This window comes from Oncorhynchus nerka, linkage group LG23 (assembly GCF_034236695.1).
Source record: "Oncorhynchus nerka isolate Pitt River linkage group LG23, Oner_Uvic_2.0, whole genome shotgun sequence".
In the NCBI taxonomy this organism is placed as follows: Eukaryota; Metazoa; Chordata; class Actinopteri; order Salmoniformes; family Salmonidae; genus Oncorhynchus; species Oncorhynchus nerka.
Window position 1 is genome coordinate 12,765,483 of NC_088418.1, and position 21,683 is coordinate 12,787,165.

General features: G+C 41.6%; 1 pseudogene; it reads right to left on the reverse strand.

The window, feature by feature from the left end:
• The window catches only part of LOC115107174 (voltage-dependent T-type calcium channel subunit alpha-1G-like), a 444,217-nt pseudogene that overhangs the window by 20,303 nt on the left and 402,231 nt on the right, over window positions 1–21,683 (reverse strand).

Genomic DNA, 21,683 nt, shown 5'->3' on the forward strand with positions numbered 1-21,683 from the left:
TCTACCTCTCCTCTACCTAATCTCTACCTCCGCCCTATACCTCTCCTCTACCTCTCCTATACCTCTCCTATACCTCCTCTCTACCTCTTCTCTACCTCTCCTATACCTCTCCTATACCTCCTCTCTACCTCCCATCTACCTCTCCTGTACCTCTCCTATACCTCCTCTCTACCTCCCATCTACCTCTCCTATACCTCTTCTCCACCTCTTCTCCAACTCTCCTCTACCTCTCCTCTACCTCTTCTCTACCTCCTCTCTACCTCCCCTCTACCTCTCCTCTACCTCTCCTCTACCTCTCCTCTACCTCCCCTCTACCTCTCTCTACCTCTCCTCTACCTCCTCTCTACCTCTCCTCTACCTCTTCTCCACCTCTTCTCCAACTCTCCTATACCTCTCCTCTACCTCTTCTCTACCTCCTCTTTACCTCCCCTCTACCTCCCCTCTACCTCTCCTCTACCTCTCCTCTACCTCTTCTCTACCTCCCCTCTACCTCTACTCTACCTCCCCTCTACCTCTCCTCTACCTCTTCTCTACCTCCTCTCTACCTCACCTCTACCTCTTCTCTACCTCTTCTCCACTTCCTCTCTACCTCCTCTCTACCTCCCCTCTACCTCTCCTCTACCTAATCTCTACCTCCGCCCTACACCTCTCCTCTACCTCTTCTCTACCTCTCCTATACCTCTCCTATACCTCCTCTCTACCTCCCATCTACCTCTCCTATACCTCTCCTATACCTCCTCTCTACCTCCCATCTACCTCTCCTATACCTCTTCTCCACCTCTTCTCCAACTCTCCTCTACCTCTCCTCTACCTCTCCTCTACCTCTCCTCTACCTCCTCTCTACCTCCTCACTCATCATTCACTACTTTCCTATACATCTCCTCTTCCTCTGCCACCTTTTACCATCATCCTATCTTTCTAATTCGTCTTTCCCTGTCTCCTTCTATAAACAGGCAGTAATTCTCTGTCCCTGTATCCTTTCTGTAAACAGACAGTAATTATCTGTCCCTGTCTCCTTCTATAAACAGGCAGTAATTCTCTGTCCCTGTCTCCTTCTATAAACAGGCAGTAATTCTCTGTCCCTGTATCCTTTCTGTAACCAGACCGTAATTCTCGGTCCCTGTCTCCTTTCTGTCTCCCTGTGGTCACCACCTGTCTCCTCCTCTCCCTCCCAGTCTGTTAACCTGAGCTCACCACCCATCCCTCCTGTCCCTCCCAGTCTGTCTCCCTGAGCTCACCACCCATCCCCTCCCCCCCAGTATGTCTCCCTGAGCCCACCACACATCCCCTCCTGTCCCTCCCAGTCTGTCTCCCTGAGCTCACCACCTGTCTCCTTCTGTCACTCCCAGTCTGTCTCCCTGAGCTCACCACCTGTCCCCTCCCTCCCAGTCTGTCTCCCTGAGCTCACCACCCATCCCCTCCCTCCCAGTCTGTCTCCCTGAGCTCACCACCTGTCTCATCCTGTCCCTCCCAGTCTGTCTCCCTGAGCTCACCATCCATCCCCTCCCAACCAGTCTGTCTCCCTGAGCTCACCACCTGTCCCCTCCCTCCCAGTCTGTCTCCCTGAGCTCATCACCTGTCCCCTCCTCTCCCTCCCAGTCTGTCTCCCTGAGCTCACCACCTGTCCCCTCCTCTCCCTCCCAGTCTGTCTTCCTGAGCTCACCACCTCTCCTCTCCCTCCCAGTCTGCCTCCTTGAGCTCACCACCTGTCCCCTCCTCTCCCTCCCAGTCTGTCTCTCTGAGCTCACCACCTCTCCTCTCCCTCCCAGTCTGTCTCCCTGAGCTCACCACCTCTCCTCTCCCTCCCAGTCTGCCTCCCTGAGTCCCCTCCCTCCCAGTCTGTCTCCCTGAGCTCACCACCTGTCTCCTCCTGTCCCTCCCAGTCTGTCTCCCTGAGCTCATCACCTGTCCCCTCCTCTCCCTCCCAGTCTGCCTCCCTGAGTCCCCTCCCTCTCTGTCCTGTGTGTGTGAGATGGCTTTGTTCCCGGTGCCATCTGGTCTCTTCACACCTTTCCAGGGATGCTTTGGGGCCAGCCACACAATAGAGGAGAAACCCTGGGAAACGCTGCTTTACAACCCGTATTAAAACAGAAGGACAGTAACGGAGGACGATTTAGTGCGTGTACTTGTGTGTGTAGAGAGAAAAAGAGAGAGATAATGCGTGTGAGTGTGTGTATGTGTGTGTGTGTGTGTTTGTACGCGTGTGTACGTGTGTACATGTGTGTGTGTGTGTGTACGTGTGTACATGTGTGTGTGTTTGTCTACACCTCTTGCTATCCTCAGTACTCTCATGATCCTGATGATAGTAGGGTTGATGGGCAGGGATGCGTTGACCTCAATCTCCTCCAGAGTGATGCCCATGATGGACAGCAACACTATGGCCAGATCCAGCTGGTTCCACCTACAACACACACACACAGGTCATGTTATATACACACACACAGGTCATGTTATATACACACACACAGGTCATGTTATACACACACACACAGGGCATGTTATATATACACACACAGGTCATGTTATATATACACACAGGTCATGTTATACACACACACACAGGTCATGTTATACACACACAGGTCATGTTATATACACACAGGTCATGTTATACACACACAGGTCATGTTATACACACACAGGTCATGTTATACACACACAGGTCATGTTATATACACACAGGTCATGTTATATACACACAGGTCATGTTATACACACACACAGGTCATGTTATATACACACACACACAGGTCATGTTATATATACACACACACACAGGTCATGTTATATACACACACACACAGGTCATGTTATATACACACAGGTCATGTTATATACACAAACACACAGGTCATGTTATATATACACACACACACAGGTCATGTTATATACACACAGGTAATGTTATATATACACACACACACACAGGTCATGTTATATACACACACACAGGTCATGTTATATACACACACACAGGTCATGTTATATATACACACACACAGGTCATGTTATATATACACACACAGGTCATGTTATATACACACACACACAGGTCATGTTATACACACACAGGTCATGTTATATACACACACAGGTCATGTTATATACACACACAGGTCATGTTATATACACACACAGGTCATGTTATATACACACAGGTCATGTTATACACACAGGTCATGTTATATACACACACACAGGTCATGTTATACACACACAGGTCATGTTATATACACACACAGGTCATGTTATATACACACAGGTCATGTTACACACACAGGTCATGTTATATACACACACAGGTCATGTTATATACACACAGGTCATGTTACACACACAGGTCATGTTATATACACACACAGGTCATGTTATATACACACAGGTCATGTTATATATACACACACACAGGTCATGTTATATATATACACACAGGTCATGTTATATACACACACACAGGTCAGGTTATATACACACACACAGGTCATGTTATACACACACACACAGGTCATGTTATACACACACAGGTCATGTTATACACACACAGGTCATGTTATATACACACAGGTCATGTTATATACACACAGGTCATGTTATACACACACACAGGTCATGTTATATACACACACACACAGGTCATGTTATATATACACACACACACAGGTCATGTTATATACACACAGGTAATGTTATATATACACACACACACAGGTCATGTTATATACACACACACAGGTCATGTTATATATACACACACACAGGTCATGTTATATATACACACACACAGGTCATGTTATATATACACACACAGGTCATGTTATATACACACACACAGGTCATGTTATACACACACAGGTCATGTTATATACACACACAGGTCATGTTATATACACACACAGGTCATGTTATATACACACACAGGTCATGTTATATACACACAGGTCATGTTATACACACAGGTCATGTTATATACACACACACAGGTCATGTTATACACACACAGGTCATGTTATATACACACACAGGTCATGTTATATACACACAGGTCATGTTACACACACAGGTCATGTTATATACACACACAGGTCATGTTATATACACACAGGTCATGTTACACACACAGGTCATGTTATATACACACACAGGTCATGTTATATATATACACACAGGTCATGTTATATACACACACACAGGTCAGGTTATATACACACACACAGGTCATGTTATACACACACACACAGGTCATGTTATATACACACACACACAGGTCATGTTATATATATACACACAGGTCATGTTATATACACACACACAGGTCAGGTTATATACACACACACAGGTCATGTTATACACACACAGGTCATGTTATATACACACACAGGTCATGTTATATACACACACAGGTCATGTTATATACACACACAGGTCATGTTATATACACACACACACAGGTCATGTTATATATACACAAAGGTCATGTTATATACACACACACAGGTCATGTTATACACACACAGGTCATGTTATATACACACACAGGTCATGTTATATACACACAGGTCATGTTACACACACAGGTCATGTTATATACACACACAGGTCATGTTATACACACACAGGTCATGTTATATACACACACAGGTCATGTTATATACACACAGGTCATGTTACACACACAGGTCATGTTATATACACACACAGGTCATGTTATATACACACAGGTCATGTTATATATACACACACACAGGTCATGTTATATATATACACACAGGTCATGTTATATACACACACACAGGTCAGGTTATATACACACACACAGGTCATGTTATACACACACACACAGGTCATGTTATATACACACACACACAGGTCATGTTATATATACACACACAGGTCATGTTATACACACACAGGTCATGTTATATATACACACACAGGTCATGTTATATACACACACAGGTCATGTTATATACACACACAGGTCATGTTATATACACACACACAGGTCATGTTATATACACACACAGGTCATGTTATATACACACACAGGTCATGTCATATACACACACAAGTCATGTTATACACACACAGGTCATGTTATATACACACACAGGGCATGTTATATACACACAGGTCATGTTATACACACAGGTCATGTTATATACACACACACAGGTCATGTTATACACACACAGGTCATGTTATATACACACACAGGTCATGTTATATACACACAGGTCATGTTACACACACAGGTCATGTTATATACACACACAGGTCATGTTATATACACACAGGTCATGTTATATATACACACACACAGGTCATGTTATATATATACACACAGGTCATGTTATATACACACACACAGGTCAGGTTATATACACACACACAGGTCATGTTATACACACACACACAGGTCATGTTATACACACACAGGTCATGTTATACACACACAGGTCATGTTATATACACACAGGTCATGTTATATACACACAGGTCATGTTATACACACACACAGGTCATGTTATATACACACACACACAGGTCATGTTATATATACACACACACACAGGTCATGTTATATACACACAGGTAATGTTATATATACACACACACACAGGTCATGTTATATACACACACACAGGTCATGTTATATATACACACACACAGGTCATGTTATATATACACACAGGTCATGTTATATATACACACACAGGTCATGTTATATACACACACACAGGTCATGTTATACACACACAGGTCATGTTATATACACACACAGGTCATGTTATATACACACACAGGTCATGTTATATACACACACAGGTCATGTTATATACACACAGGTCATGTTATACACACAGGTCATGTTATATACACACACACAGGTCATGTTATACACACACAGGTCATGTTATATACACACACAGGTCATGTTATATACACACAGGTCATGTTACACACACAGGTCATGTTATATACACACACAGGTCATGTTATATACACACAGGTCATGTTACACACACAGGTCATGTTATATACACACACAGGTCATGTTATATATATACACACAGGTCATGTTATATACACACACACAGGTCAGGTTATATACACACACACAGGTCATGATATACACACACACACAGGTCATGTTATATACACACACACACAGGTCATGTTATATATACACACACAGGTCATGTTATATATACACACACACAGGTCATGTTATATATACACACACACAGTTCATGTTATACACAAACAGGTCATGTTATATACACACACAGGTCATGTTATATACACACACAGGTCATGTTATATACACACACAGGTCATGTTATATACACACACACACAGGTCATGTTATATATACACAAAGGTCATGTTATACACACACACAGGTCATGTTATACACACACAGGTCATGTTATATACACACAGGTCATGTTATATACACACACATGGTCATGTTATACACACACAGGTCATGTTATATACACACACAGGTCATGTTATATACACACAGGTCATGTTACACACACAGGTCATGTTATATACACACACATGTCATGTTATATACACACAGGTCATGTTATATATACACACACACAGGTCATGTTATATATATACACACAGGTCATGTTATATACACACACACAGGTCAGGTTATATACACACACACAGGTCATGTTATACACACACACACAGGTCATGTTATATACACACACACACAGGTCATGTTATATATACACACACAGGTCATGTTATACACACACAGGTCATGTTATATATACACACACAGGTCATGTTATATACACACACAGGTCATGTTATATATACACACACAGGTCATGTTATATACACACACACAGGTCATGTTATATACACACACAGGTCATGTTATATACACACACAGGTCATGTCATATACACACACAAGTCATGTTATACACACACAGGTCATGTTATATACACACACAGGGCATGTTATATACACACACACAGGTCATGTTATATACACACACAGGTCATGTTATATATACACACAGGTCATGTTATATACACACACACAGGTCATGTTATATACACACACAGGTCATGTTATATATACACACAGGTCATGTTATATACACACACAGGTCATGTTATATATACACACAGGTCATGTTATATACACACAGGTCATGTTATATACACACACACAGGTCATGTTATATACACACACAGGTCATGTTATATATACACACACAGGTCATGTTATATACACACAGGTCATGTTATACACACAATGGTCATGTTATATATACACAGGTCATGTTATACACACACAGGTCATGTTATACACACACAGGTCATGTTATACACACACACAGGTCATGTTATACACACACAGGTCATGTTATATATACACACACACAGGTCATGTTATATACACACACAGGTCATGTGGTCATGTTATACACACACACAGGACATGTTATACACACACACACAGGTCATGTTATACATACACACACAGGTCATGTTATATATACACACACAGGTCATGTTATATACACACACACAGGTCATGTTATACACACACACACAGGTCATGTTATATATACACACACACAGGTCATGTTATATACACACACAGGTCATGTTATATACACACAGGTCATGTTATATACACACACACACAGGTCTTGTTATATACACACACACACAGGTCATGTTATATACACACAGGTCATGTTATATACACACAGGTCATGTTATATACACACAGGTCATGTTATACACACAGGTCATGTTATATACACACACAGGTCATGTTATATATACACACACACACAGGTCATGTTATATACACACACACAGGTCATGTTATATATACACACACACAGGTCATGTTATATATACATACACAGGTCATGTTATATACACACACACACAGGTCATGTTATACACACACAGGTCATGTTATATATACACACACACAGGTCATGTTATATACACACACACAGGTCATGTTATATACACACACACACAGGTCATGTTATATATACACACACAGGTCATGTTATATACACACACAGGTCATGTTATATACACACAGGTCATGTTACACACACAGGTCATGTTATATACACACAGGTCATGTTATATATATACACACAGGTCATGTTATATACACACACACAGGTCAGGTTATATACACACACACAGGTCATGTTATACACACACACACAGGTCATGTTATATACACACACACACAGGTCATGTTATATATACACACACAGGTCATGTTATATATACACACACACAGGTCATGTTATATATACACACACACAGGTCATGTTATACACACACAGGTCATGTTATATACACACACAGGTCATGTTATATACACACACAGGTCATGTTATATACACACACAGGTCATGTTATATACACACACACACAGGTCATGTTATATATACACAAAGGTCATGTTATATACACACACACAGGTCATGTTATACACACACAGGTCATGTTATATACACACACAGGTCATGTTATATACACACAGGTCATGTTACACACACAGGTCATGTTATATACACACACAGGTCATGTTATACACACACAGGTCATGTTATATACACACACAGGTCATGTTATATACACACAGGTCATGTTACACACACAGGTCATGTTATATACACACACAGGTCATGTTATATACACACAGGTCATGTTATATATACACACACACAGGTCATGTTATATATATACACACAGGTCATGTTATATACACACACACAGGTCAGGTTATATACACACACACAGGTCATGTTATACACACACACACAGTCATGTTATATACACACACACACAGGTCATGTTATATACACACACAGGTCATGTTATACACACACAGGTCATGTTATATATACACACACAGGTCATGTTATATACACACACAGGTCATGTTATATATACACACACAGGTCATGTTATATACACACACACAGGTCATGTTATATACACACACAGGTCATGTTATATACACACAGGTCATGTCATATACACACACAGGTCATGTTATACACACACAGGTCATGTTATATACACACACAGGTCATGTTATATACACACACACAGGTCATGTTATATACACACAATGGTCATGTTATATATACACAGGTCATGTTATACACACACAGGTCATGTTATACACACACAGGTCATGTTATACACACACACAGGTCATGTTATACACACACAGGTCATGTTATATATACACACACACAGGTCATGTTATATACACACACAGGTCATGTGGTCATGTTATACACACACACAGGACATGTTATACACACACACACAGGTCATGTTATACATACACACACAGGTCATGTTATATATACACACACAGGTCATGTTATATACACACACACAGGTCATGTTATACACACACACACAGGTCATGTTATATATACACACACACAGGTCATGTTATATACACACACACAGGTCATGTTATATACACACAGGTCATGTTATATACACACACACACAGGTCTTGTTATATACACACACACACAGGTCATGTTATATACACACAGGTCATGTTATATACACACACACACAGGTCATGTTATATACACACACAGGTCATGTTATACACACACAGGTCATGTTATATACACACACAGGTCATGTTATATATACACACACACACAGGTCATGTTATATACACACACACAGGTCATGTTATATATACACACACACAGGTCATGTTATATATACATACACAGGTCATGTTATATACACACACACACAGGTCATGTTATACACACACAGGTCATGTTATATATACACACACACAGGTCATGTTATATACACACACACAGGTCATGTTATATACACACACACACAGGTCATGTTATATATACACACACAGGTCATGTTATATACACACACAGGTCATGTTATATACACACAGGTCATGTTACACACACAGGTCATGTTATATACACACACAGGTCATGTTATATATATACACACAGGTCATGTTATATACACACACACAGGTCAGGTTATATACACACACACAGGTCATGTTATACACACACACACAGGTCATGTTATATACACACACACACAGGTCATGTTATATATACACACACAGGTCATGTTATATATACACACACACAGGTCATGTTATATATACACACACACAGGTCATGTTATACACACACAGGTCATGTTATATACACACACAGGTCATGTTATATACACACACAGGTCATGTTATATACACACACAGGTCATGTTATATACACACACACACAGGTCATGTTATATATACACAAAGGTCATGTTATATACACACACACAGGTCATGTTATACACACACAGGTCATGTTATATACACACACAGGTCATGTTATATACACACAGGTCATGTTACACACACAGGTCATGTTATATACACACACAGGTCATGTTATACACACACAGGTCATGTTATATACACACACAGGTCATGTTATATACACACAGGTCATGTTACACACACAGGTCATGTTATATACACACACAGGTCATGTTATATACACACAGGTCATGTTATATATACACACACACAGGTCATGTTATATATATACACACAGGTCATGTTATATACACACACACAGGTCAGGTTATATACACACACACAGGTCATGTTATACACACACACACAGGTCATGTTATATACACACACACACAGGTCATGTTATATATACACACACAGGTCATGTTATACACACACAGGTCATGTTATATATACACACACAGGTCATGTTATATACACACACAGGTCATGTTATATATACACACACAGGTCATGTTATATACACACACACAGGTCATGTTATATACACACACAGGTCATGTTATATACACACAGGTCATGTCATATACACACACAGGTCATGTTATACACACACAGGTCATGTTATATACACACACAGGTCATGTTATATACACACACACAGGTCATGTTATATACACACACAGGTCATGTTATATATACACACAGGTCATGTTATATACACACACACAGGTCATGTTATATACACACACAGGTCATGTTATATATACACACAGGTCATGTTATATACACACACAGGTCATGTTATATATACACACAGGTCATGTTATATACACACAGGTCATGTTATATACACACACACAGGTCATGTTATATACACACACAGGTCATGTTATATATACACACACAGGTCATGTTATATACACACAGGTCATGTTATACACACAATGGTCATGTTATATATACACAGGTCATGTTATACACACACAGGTCATGTTATACACACACAGGTCATGTTATACACACACACAGGTCATGTTATACACACACAGGTCATGTTATATATACACACACACAGGTCATGTTATATATACACACACAGGTCATGTTATATACACACAGGTCATGTTATATATACACACACACAGGTCATGCTATACACACACACAGGTCATGTTATATATACACACACAGGTCATGTTATATATACACACAGGTCATGTTATACACACACACAGGACATGTTATACACACACACACAGGTCATGTTATACATACACACACAGGTCATGTTATATATACACACACAGGTCATGTTATATACACACACACAGGTAATGTTATACACACACACACAGGTCATGTTATATATACACACACACAGGTCATGTTATATACACACACACAGGTCATGTTATATACACACACAGGTCATGTTATATACACACACACACAGGTCTTGTTATATACACACACACACAGGTCATGTTATATACACACAGGTCATGTTATATACACACACACACAGGTCATGTTATATACACACACAGGTCATGTTATACACACACAGGTCATGTTATATACACACACAGGTCATGTTATATATACACACACACACAGGTCATGTTATATACACACACACAGGTCATGTTATATATACACACACACAGGTCATGTTATATATACACACACAGGTCATGTTATATACACACACACACAGGTCATGTTATACACACACAGGTCATGTTATATATACACACACACAGGTCATGTTATATACACACACACAGGTCATGTTATATACACACACACACAGGTCATGTTATATATACACACACAGGTCATGTTATATACACACACACACAGGTCATGTTATATATACACACACAGGTCATGTTATATACACACACACACAGGTCATGTTATATACACACACAGGTCATGTTATACACACACACACAGGTCATGTTATATACACACACACACAGGTCATGTTATATACACACACAGGTCATGTTATATACACACACACACAGGTCATGTTATACACACACAGGTCATGTTATATATACACACACACAGGTCATGTTATATACACACACACACAGGTCATGTTATATATACACACACAGGTCATGTTATATACACACACACACAGGTCATGTTATATACACACACAGGTCATGTTATACACACACACACAGGTCATGTTATATACACACACACACAGGTCATGTTATATACACACACAGGTCATGTTATATACACACACACACAGGTCATGTTATATATACACACACACAGGTCATGTTATATACACACACACAGGTCATGTTATATACACACACACACAGGTCATGTTATATACACACACAGGTCATGTTATACACACACACAGGACATGTTATACACACACACAGGTCATGTTATATACACACAGGTCATGTTATACACACACAGGTCATGTTATATATACACACACACAGGTCATGTTATATACACACACACAGGTCATGCTATACACACACACAGGTCATGTTATATATACACACACAGGTCATGTTATATATACACACAGGTCATGTTATACACACACACAGGACATGTTATACACACACACACAGGTCATGTTATATATACACACACAGGTCATGTTATACACACACACACAGGTCATGTTATATATACACACACACAGGTCATGTTATATACACACACAGGTCATGTTATATACACACACACACAGGTCATGTTATATACACACACACAGGTCATGTTATATATACACACACACAGGTCATGTTATATATATACACACAGGTCATGTTATATACACACACACACAGGTCATGTTATATATACACACACACAGGTCATGTTATATACACACACACACAGGTCATGTTATATACACACACACACAGGTCATGTTATATATACACACACAGGTCATGTTATATACACACACACACAGGTCATGTTATATACACACACAGGTCATGTTATACACACACACACAGGTCATGTTATATACACACACACACAGGTCATGTTATATACACACACAGGTCATGTTATATACACACACACACACAGGTCATGTTATATATACACACACACAGGTCATGTTATATACACACACACAGGTCATGTTATATACACACACACACAGGTCATGTTATATACACACACAGGTCATGTTATACACACACAGGTCATGTTATATACACACACAGGTCATGTTATATACACACACACACAGGTCATGTTATATACAGCCACACAGGTCATGTTATATATACACACACACAGGTCATGTTATATACACACACACACAGGTCATGTTATATACACACACACACAGGTCATGTTATATATACACACACACAGGTCATGTTATATACACACACACACAGGTCATGTTATATACACACACACACAGGTCATGTTATATACACACACAGGTCATGTTATATACACACAGTTCATGTTATATACACACAGGTCATGTTATACACACACAGGTCATGTTATATACACACACACAGGTCATGTTATACACACACAGGTCATGTTATATACACACACAGGTCATGTTATATACACACACACAGGTCATGTTATATATACACACACACAGGTCATGTTATATATACACACACAGGTCATGTTATATACACACACACACAGGTCATGTTATACACACACAGGTCATGTTATACACACACAGGTCATGTTATATATACACACACACAGGTCATGTTATATACACACACACACAGGTCATGTTATATACACACACACAAAGGTCATGTTATATATACACACACAGGTCATGTTATATACACACACACACAGGTCATGTTATATACACACACAGGTCATGTTATACACACACAGGTCATGTTATATACACACACAGGTCATGTTATATACACACACACACAGGTCATGTTATATATACACACACAGGTCATGTTATATATACACACACAGGTCATGTTATATACACACACACACAGGTCATGTTATACACACACAGGTCATGTTATATATACACACACACAGGTCATGTTATATACACACACACACAGGTCATGTTATATACACACACACACACAGGTCATGTTATACACACACAGGTCATGTTATATATACACACACACAGGTCATGTTATATACACACACACACAGGTCATGTTATATACACACACACACAGGTCATGTTATATACACACAGGTCATGTTATACACACACAGGTCATGTTATATACACACACACACACAGGTCATGTTATATACACACACAGGTCATGTTATATACACACACACACAGGTCATGTTATATACACACACACAGGTCATGTTATATACACACACACAGGTCATGTTATATATACACACACAGGTCATGTTATATACACACACACACAGGTCATGTTATATACACACACACAGGTCATGTTATATACACACACACAGGTCATGTTATATATACACACACAGGTCATGTTATATACACACACACACAGGTCATGTTATATACACACACACACAGGTCATGTTATATATACACACACACAGGTCATGTTATATAAACACACACACAGGTCATGTTATATACACACACACACAGGGCATGTTATATATACACACACACAGGTCATGTTATATACACACACACACAGGTCATGTTATATACACACACACACAGGTCATGTTATATACACACACACAGGTCATGTTATATACACACAGGTCATGTTATACACACACAGGTCATGTTATACACACACAGGTCATGTTATATACACACAGGTCATGTTATACACACACAGGTCATGTTATATACACACACAGGTCATGTTATATACACACACACAGGTCATGTTATATACACACAGGTCATGTTATATACACACACACAGGTCATGTTATATACACACACACAGGTCATGTTATATACACACACAGGGCATGTTATATACACACACACAGGTCATGTTATATACACACACACAGGTCATGTTATACACACACACAGGTCATGTTATATACACACACACAGGTCATGTTATACACACACACAGGTCATGTTATACACACACACACAGGTCATGTTATACACACACACAGGTCATGTTATATACACACACACACAGGTCATGTTATATACACACACACATTTCATGTTATATACACACACACAGGTCATGTTATATACACACACACAGGTCATGTTATATACACACACACAGGTCATGTTATACACACACAGGTCATGTTATATATACACACACACAGGTCATGTTATATATACACACACACAGGTCATGTTATATATACACACACACACAGGTCATGTTATATACACACACACAGGTCACGTTATATACACACACACAGGTCATGTTATATACACACACACACAGGTCATGTTATATACACACAGGTCATGTTATACACACACAGGTCATGTTATATACACACACACACACAGGTCATGTTATATACACACACAGGTCATGTTATATACACACACACACAGGTCATGTTATATACACACACACAGGTCATGTTATATACACACACACAGGTCATGTTATATATACACACACAGGTCATGTTATATACACACACACACAGGTCATGTTATATACACACACACAGGTCATGTTATATACACACACACAGGTCATGTTATATATACACACACAGGTCATGTTATATACACACACACACAGGTCATGTTATATACACACACACACAGGTCATGTTATATATACACACACACAGGTCATGTTATATAAACACACACACAGGTCATGTTATATACACACACACACAGGGCATGTTATATATACACACACACAGGTCATGTTATATACACACACACACAGGTCATGTTATATACACACACACACAGGTCATGTTATATACACACACACAGGTCATGTTATATACACACAGGTCATGTTATACACACACAGGTCATGTTATACACACACAGGTCATGTTATATACACACAGGTCATGTTATACACACACAGGTCATGTTATATACACACACAGGTCATGTTATATACACACACACAGGTCATGTTATATACACACAGGTCATGTTATATACACACACACAGGTCATGTTATATACACACACACAGGTCATGTTATATACACACACACAGGTCATGTTATATACACACACACAGGTCATGTTATACACACACACAGGTCATGTTATATACACACACACAGGTCATGTTATACACACACACAGGTCATGTTATACACACACACACAGGTCATGTTATACACACACACAGGTCATGTTATATACACACACACACAGGTCATGTTATATACACACACACATTTCATGTTATATACACACACACAGGTCATGTTATATACACACACACAGGTCATGTTATATACACACACACAGGTCATGTTATACACACACAGGTCATGTTATATATACACACACACAGGTCATGTTATATATACACACACACAGGTCATGTTATATATACACACACACACAGGTCATGTTATATACACACACACAGGTCACGTTATATACACACACACAGGTCATGTTATATACACACACAGGTCATGTTATACACACCAATAACACACAGTCAGGTAGCATACATAGGTAGAGACCACAAGGCTGCAGCAGAAGACCCCAGGCCCCACAAGGCTGCAACAGAAGACCCCAGGCCCCACAAGGCTGCAACAGAAGACCCCAGACCCCACAAGGCTGCAGCAGAAGACCCCAGGCCCCACAAGGCTGCAACAGAAGACCCCAGGCCCCACAAGGCTGCAACAGAAGACCCCAGGCCCCACAAGGCTGCAACAGAAGACCCCAGACCCCACAAGGCTGCAACAGAAGACCCCAGACCCCACAAGGCTGCAACAGAAGACCCCAGACCCCACAAGGCTGCAACAGAAGACCCCAGGCCCTGGGAGGTCTTAAAGGAGTGTGTGAGACAATCCAAGGGTCTGTCGGAGGACCTGGACCATCTACGGTGTTTCATTAGAGGTCTGAAGTAATATGATGAGACAAATCACTGATAAACTCGCTCGCCGAGATGTCTGTAGATGACGGCTGGACTAAAACCATAAAGATCACTGTGAACGTGCTTCTCCAAGCCGAGCAGAACTGTAGATGACGGCTGGACTAAAACCATAAAGATCACTGTGAACGTGCTTCTCCAAGCCGAGCAGAACTGTAGATGACGGCTGGACTAAAACCATAAAGATCACTGTGAACGTGCTTCTCCAAGCCGAGCAGAACTGTAGATGACGGCTGGACTAAAACCATAAAGATCACTGTGAACGTGCTTCTCCAAGCCGAGCAGAACTGTAGATGACGGCTGGACTAAAACCATAAAGATCACTGTGAACGTGCTTCTCCAAGCCGAGCAGAACTGTAGATGACGGCTGGACTAAAACCATAAAGGTCACTGTGAACGTGCTTCTCCAAGCTGAGCAGAACTGTAGATGACGGCTGGACTAAAACCATAAAGATCACTGTGAACGTGCTTCTCCAAGCCGAGCAGAACTGTAGATGACGGCTGGACTAAAACCATAAAGATAACTGTGAACGTGCTTCTCCAAGCCGAGCAGAACTGTTGATGAGAGCACAATGTGGAAACGTTTTTCCATTTCTGTTCCAGCATTGTGTTTGAATGTGGGACTGTGTGTGTGTGTGTGTGTGTGTGTGTGTGTGTGTGTGTGTGTGTGTGTGTGTGTGTGTGGTCCAACCCGTAAACCCCCCTGCCATTGTTAAGCATGTCTGCTAATTCATCATATTTCTCTTCATTTGCCAGGGTCCAGTGTGTGTGTGTGTGTTCCCTGAGGGCAGGGTACGACGCAACTCGATAGTTTCTCCATGATGTCAGCATCTACTCAGAATGGATGAATCAACACTACAGGAAATAACTTTAAACACAATGATTTTATATTGGACCCGTGAAGGGCCTGGCTACCTGTGTGTATGTGTGCGTGTGTGTTCATGTGTGTGTGTTCAAGTGTATATGTTTGTGTGTGTGGGTTTGTGTGTGTGTGTGTACATAGTCCTGTGTGTGGTTGCGTGTGTGTGCATGGCTGTGTGTGCATGGCTGTGTATGTGTGTGCAGTGTGTGTGTGGGTTTGTGTGTGGGTTTGTGTGTGTGTGTGGGTTTGTGTGTTTGTGTGGGTTTGTGTGTGTGCAGTGTGTGTGTGGGTTTGTGTGTGTGTGTGGGTTTGTGTGTGTGTGTGTGTGTGTGTGCACATGCAGTAGAAAATTAGAGGGAGTGAAGAAGATGCGTCTAGCACCTTGCTGATGCCAACCTGGCATGTTGGATTCAATATGGCATTGTCTAGATAGATGGCTGTATATTTGAGAGAGAGAGAGAGAGAGAGAGAGAGAGAGAGAGAGAGAGAGAGAGAGAGAGAGAGAGAGAGAGAGAGACCATTGCCATGGCAATCTCCAGGATGGGACATTCCCACAGACCCTGTCAGCATGGAAACGGTTTGAGGTGTGAAGACTGATGAAGCTTGAATCACCAAACTAATGTTACTGTGTGAATTAAAATACTGTTTTGATTTGGTTTGAAATTTGAGATTGTCTTCATTGCATTGTTTTCTGATTGATGTATTCTAAAGTGCCAGCAGCATAACATCCTGCAGCCCACTGCTGACTTGCCTCTGAAGCTAGGAAGAGTTGGTCCAGTAGGAGATACGCCGGTCTGATAAAATATCCCAATGCCCCAGGGCAGTGATTGGGGACATTGCCCTGAGTAAGGTGCTGTCATTCCGATGGAACGTTGAACAGATGTCTCTCTCTGTGGTCACTAAAGATCCCATGGCACATATCATAAGAGTAGGGGTGTCCTGATTACATTCCCAATCTGGCCCTCATACCATCACGGCCACCTAATCATCTTCAGCTTCCAATTGGCTCATTCATCTCCCCTGTAACTATACCTCAAATGACATGTTCTCAGTCAACGTAACTGGTGAAATAAATACGTTAAAAAGTGTCTGGATTTAAATTGTATGTTTGTAGGTTTCTTGGTAATCAGGCTGTTGTTTGGTCACACCATTCAAATGGAGTTGATTAGACTAGAATCTGGGTGTTCCTGGTAATCAGGCTGTTGTTTGGTCACACCATTCAAATGGAGTTGATTAGACTAGAATCTGGGTGTTCCTGGTAATCAGGCTGTTGTTTGGTCACACCATTCAAATGGAGTTGATTAGACTAGAATCTGGGTGTTCCTGCATTTTGTTTTCACTAGGAAAGTGCAAAGAAAAGTTCATTCAGGTCGGGGGTGGGGGGGGTGGGGGGTAGATGTTACAACGGGCAAAACGAGTGACGTAAGCGACTTGAGGTCGGGGGGGGGGGGGGGACTTGAGCGTGGTATGATCGCCGGTGCCAAGCGCGTCGGTTTCTCAGAAATGGACGGCCTCCTGGGCTTTTCACCTACGACAGCGTCTAGGGTTTATCACTTAAAAGGGCCTATAGCAGTTATCCACATGATGATGGACTGAGATTAATGTAGTTTATTATTATCAAACACAATTTCAACCTCAACTATGTTCAGTGGGGAAGCCAAGGGTTTTAAAGCTACGATAAAGCTACGATAAAGCTACGATAAAGCTACGATAAAGCTACGATAAAGCTACGATAAAGCTACGATAGCACTGTGTTTTACGAGCGTTTAACAAGGCAGTTTGTATTCATGAAGGCCTAACAGAGAGAGCTTTCCACCGATGCACCTTTCCACTAACTCACAAACATCGCTGCTTCGCCTGAACTCTTCTGAAGGGGCCTCTGGAATGTATCAGGTCCCCCCCCCCATGTCTATATAATCATATTCATTCTGGACTAAAAAACATAAAACCTGATCCTGGACCAGCACTCCTACTCTGAGACAAAGTGTGACCTCTGACCTGTCCTTGAAGAAGCGTCGTAAGCCGAAGGCCACCAGCTTGAAGACAGACTCCAGGACGAAGATGAGGGTGAAGATGTAGTTGCAGATCTTCAGCGCCTCGTCCAACTCCTGGAGAGCGAGGGAGGGAGGGAGGGAAGGAGGGAGAGGAGTTGAAGGAGAGGGAGGGAGGGAGGGAGGGAGGGAGTTGAAGGAGAGGGAGGGAGGGAGGGAGGGAGGGAGGGAGGGAGGGAGGGAGGGAGGGAGGGAGGGAGGGAGGGAGGGAGGGAGGGAGGAGGAAGGAAGGAAGGAAGGAAGGGGAGGGGGAGGAATCGAAGGAGAGGGAGGGAGGAATGGAGGGGGAAAGGGGAGAGGGAGGGAGGAATAGAAGGAGAGGAAGGGGAGAGGGAGGGAGGAATGGAAGGAGAGGAATGGAAGGAGAGGGAGGGGTGGTGGGAGGGAGGTAGGGAGGGAGGAATGGAAGGAGAGGGAGGGAGGAATGGAAGGAGAGGGAGGGAGGAATGGAAGGAGAGGAAGGGGGAGGAGTTGGAACGAGGATTAGTATTACAATATTCCATAGGTTGCAGTTATTATAGTCTCTCTCCTCTGATGTCCCACTCTGCCAGAAGACCATTTCCCAGAGTAATATTCTCCAAACCACCATCCCACTCTCTCCCTCTCCTCTACCTCCCCCTCTCCTTCTCTCTGAAAAGGCTAACAGTATGAAAGTGTCTTGGAGCCTGGGGGAATTAACAATGCCCTTCTCTCTTTTCCAAGTAGGCATATAGTTAGACGATCAGACAACTAACTCTACAGGGATTTACTGACTCATCTGGCCACCCACTCCTCCTTACCCTCATCTCGCTCTCTGTTTCTCTCTACCACCCTCATCTATCTGTCACTCTCTCTACCACCCTCATATCTCTCTCTCTGTTTCTCTCTACCACCCTCATCTCTCTCTCTGTTTCTCTCTACCACCCTCATCGCTGCCTGTCTCTCTCTCTCTCTCTCTCTCTCTCTACCACCCTCATTTCACTCTCTCTCTCTCTCGCTCTCTCTGTCTCTACCACTCTCACGCTCATCTCTCTCTGTCTCTCTACCACCCTGATCTCTCTCTCTCTCTACCACCCTCATTTCACTCTCTCTCTCTCTCGCTCTCTCTGTCTCTACCACTCTCATCTCTCTCTCTCTCTGTCTCTACCACCCTCATCTCTCTCTCCCTCTCTCTCTCTACCACCCTCATCTCACTCTCTCTCTCTCTTTCTCTCTCTGTCTCTACCACGCTCTCTCTCTCTCTCTACCACCCTCATCTCTCTCTCTCTCTCTCTCTCTCTACCACCCTCATCTCACTCTCTCTCTCTTTCTCTCTCTGTCTCTACCACGCTCATCTCGCTCTCTCTCTACCACCCT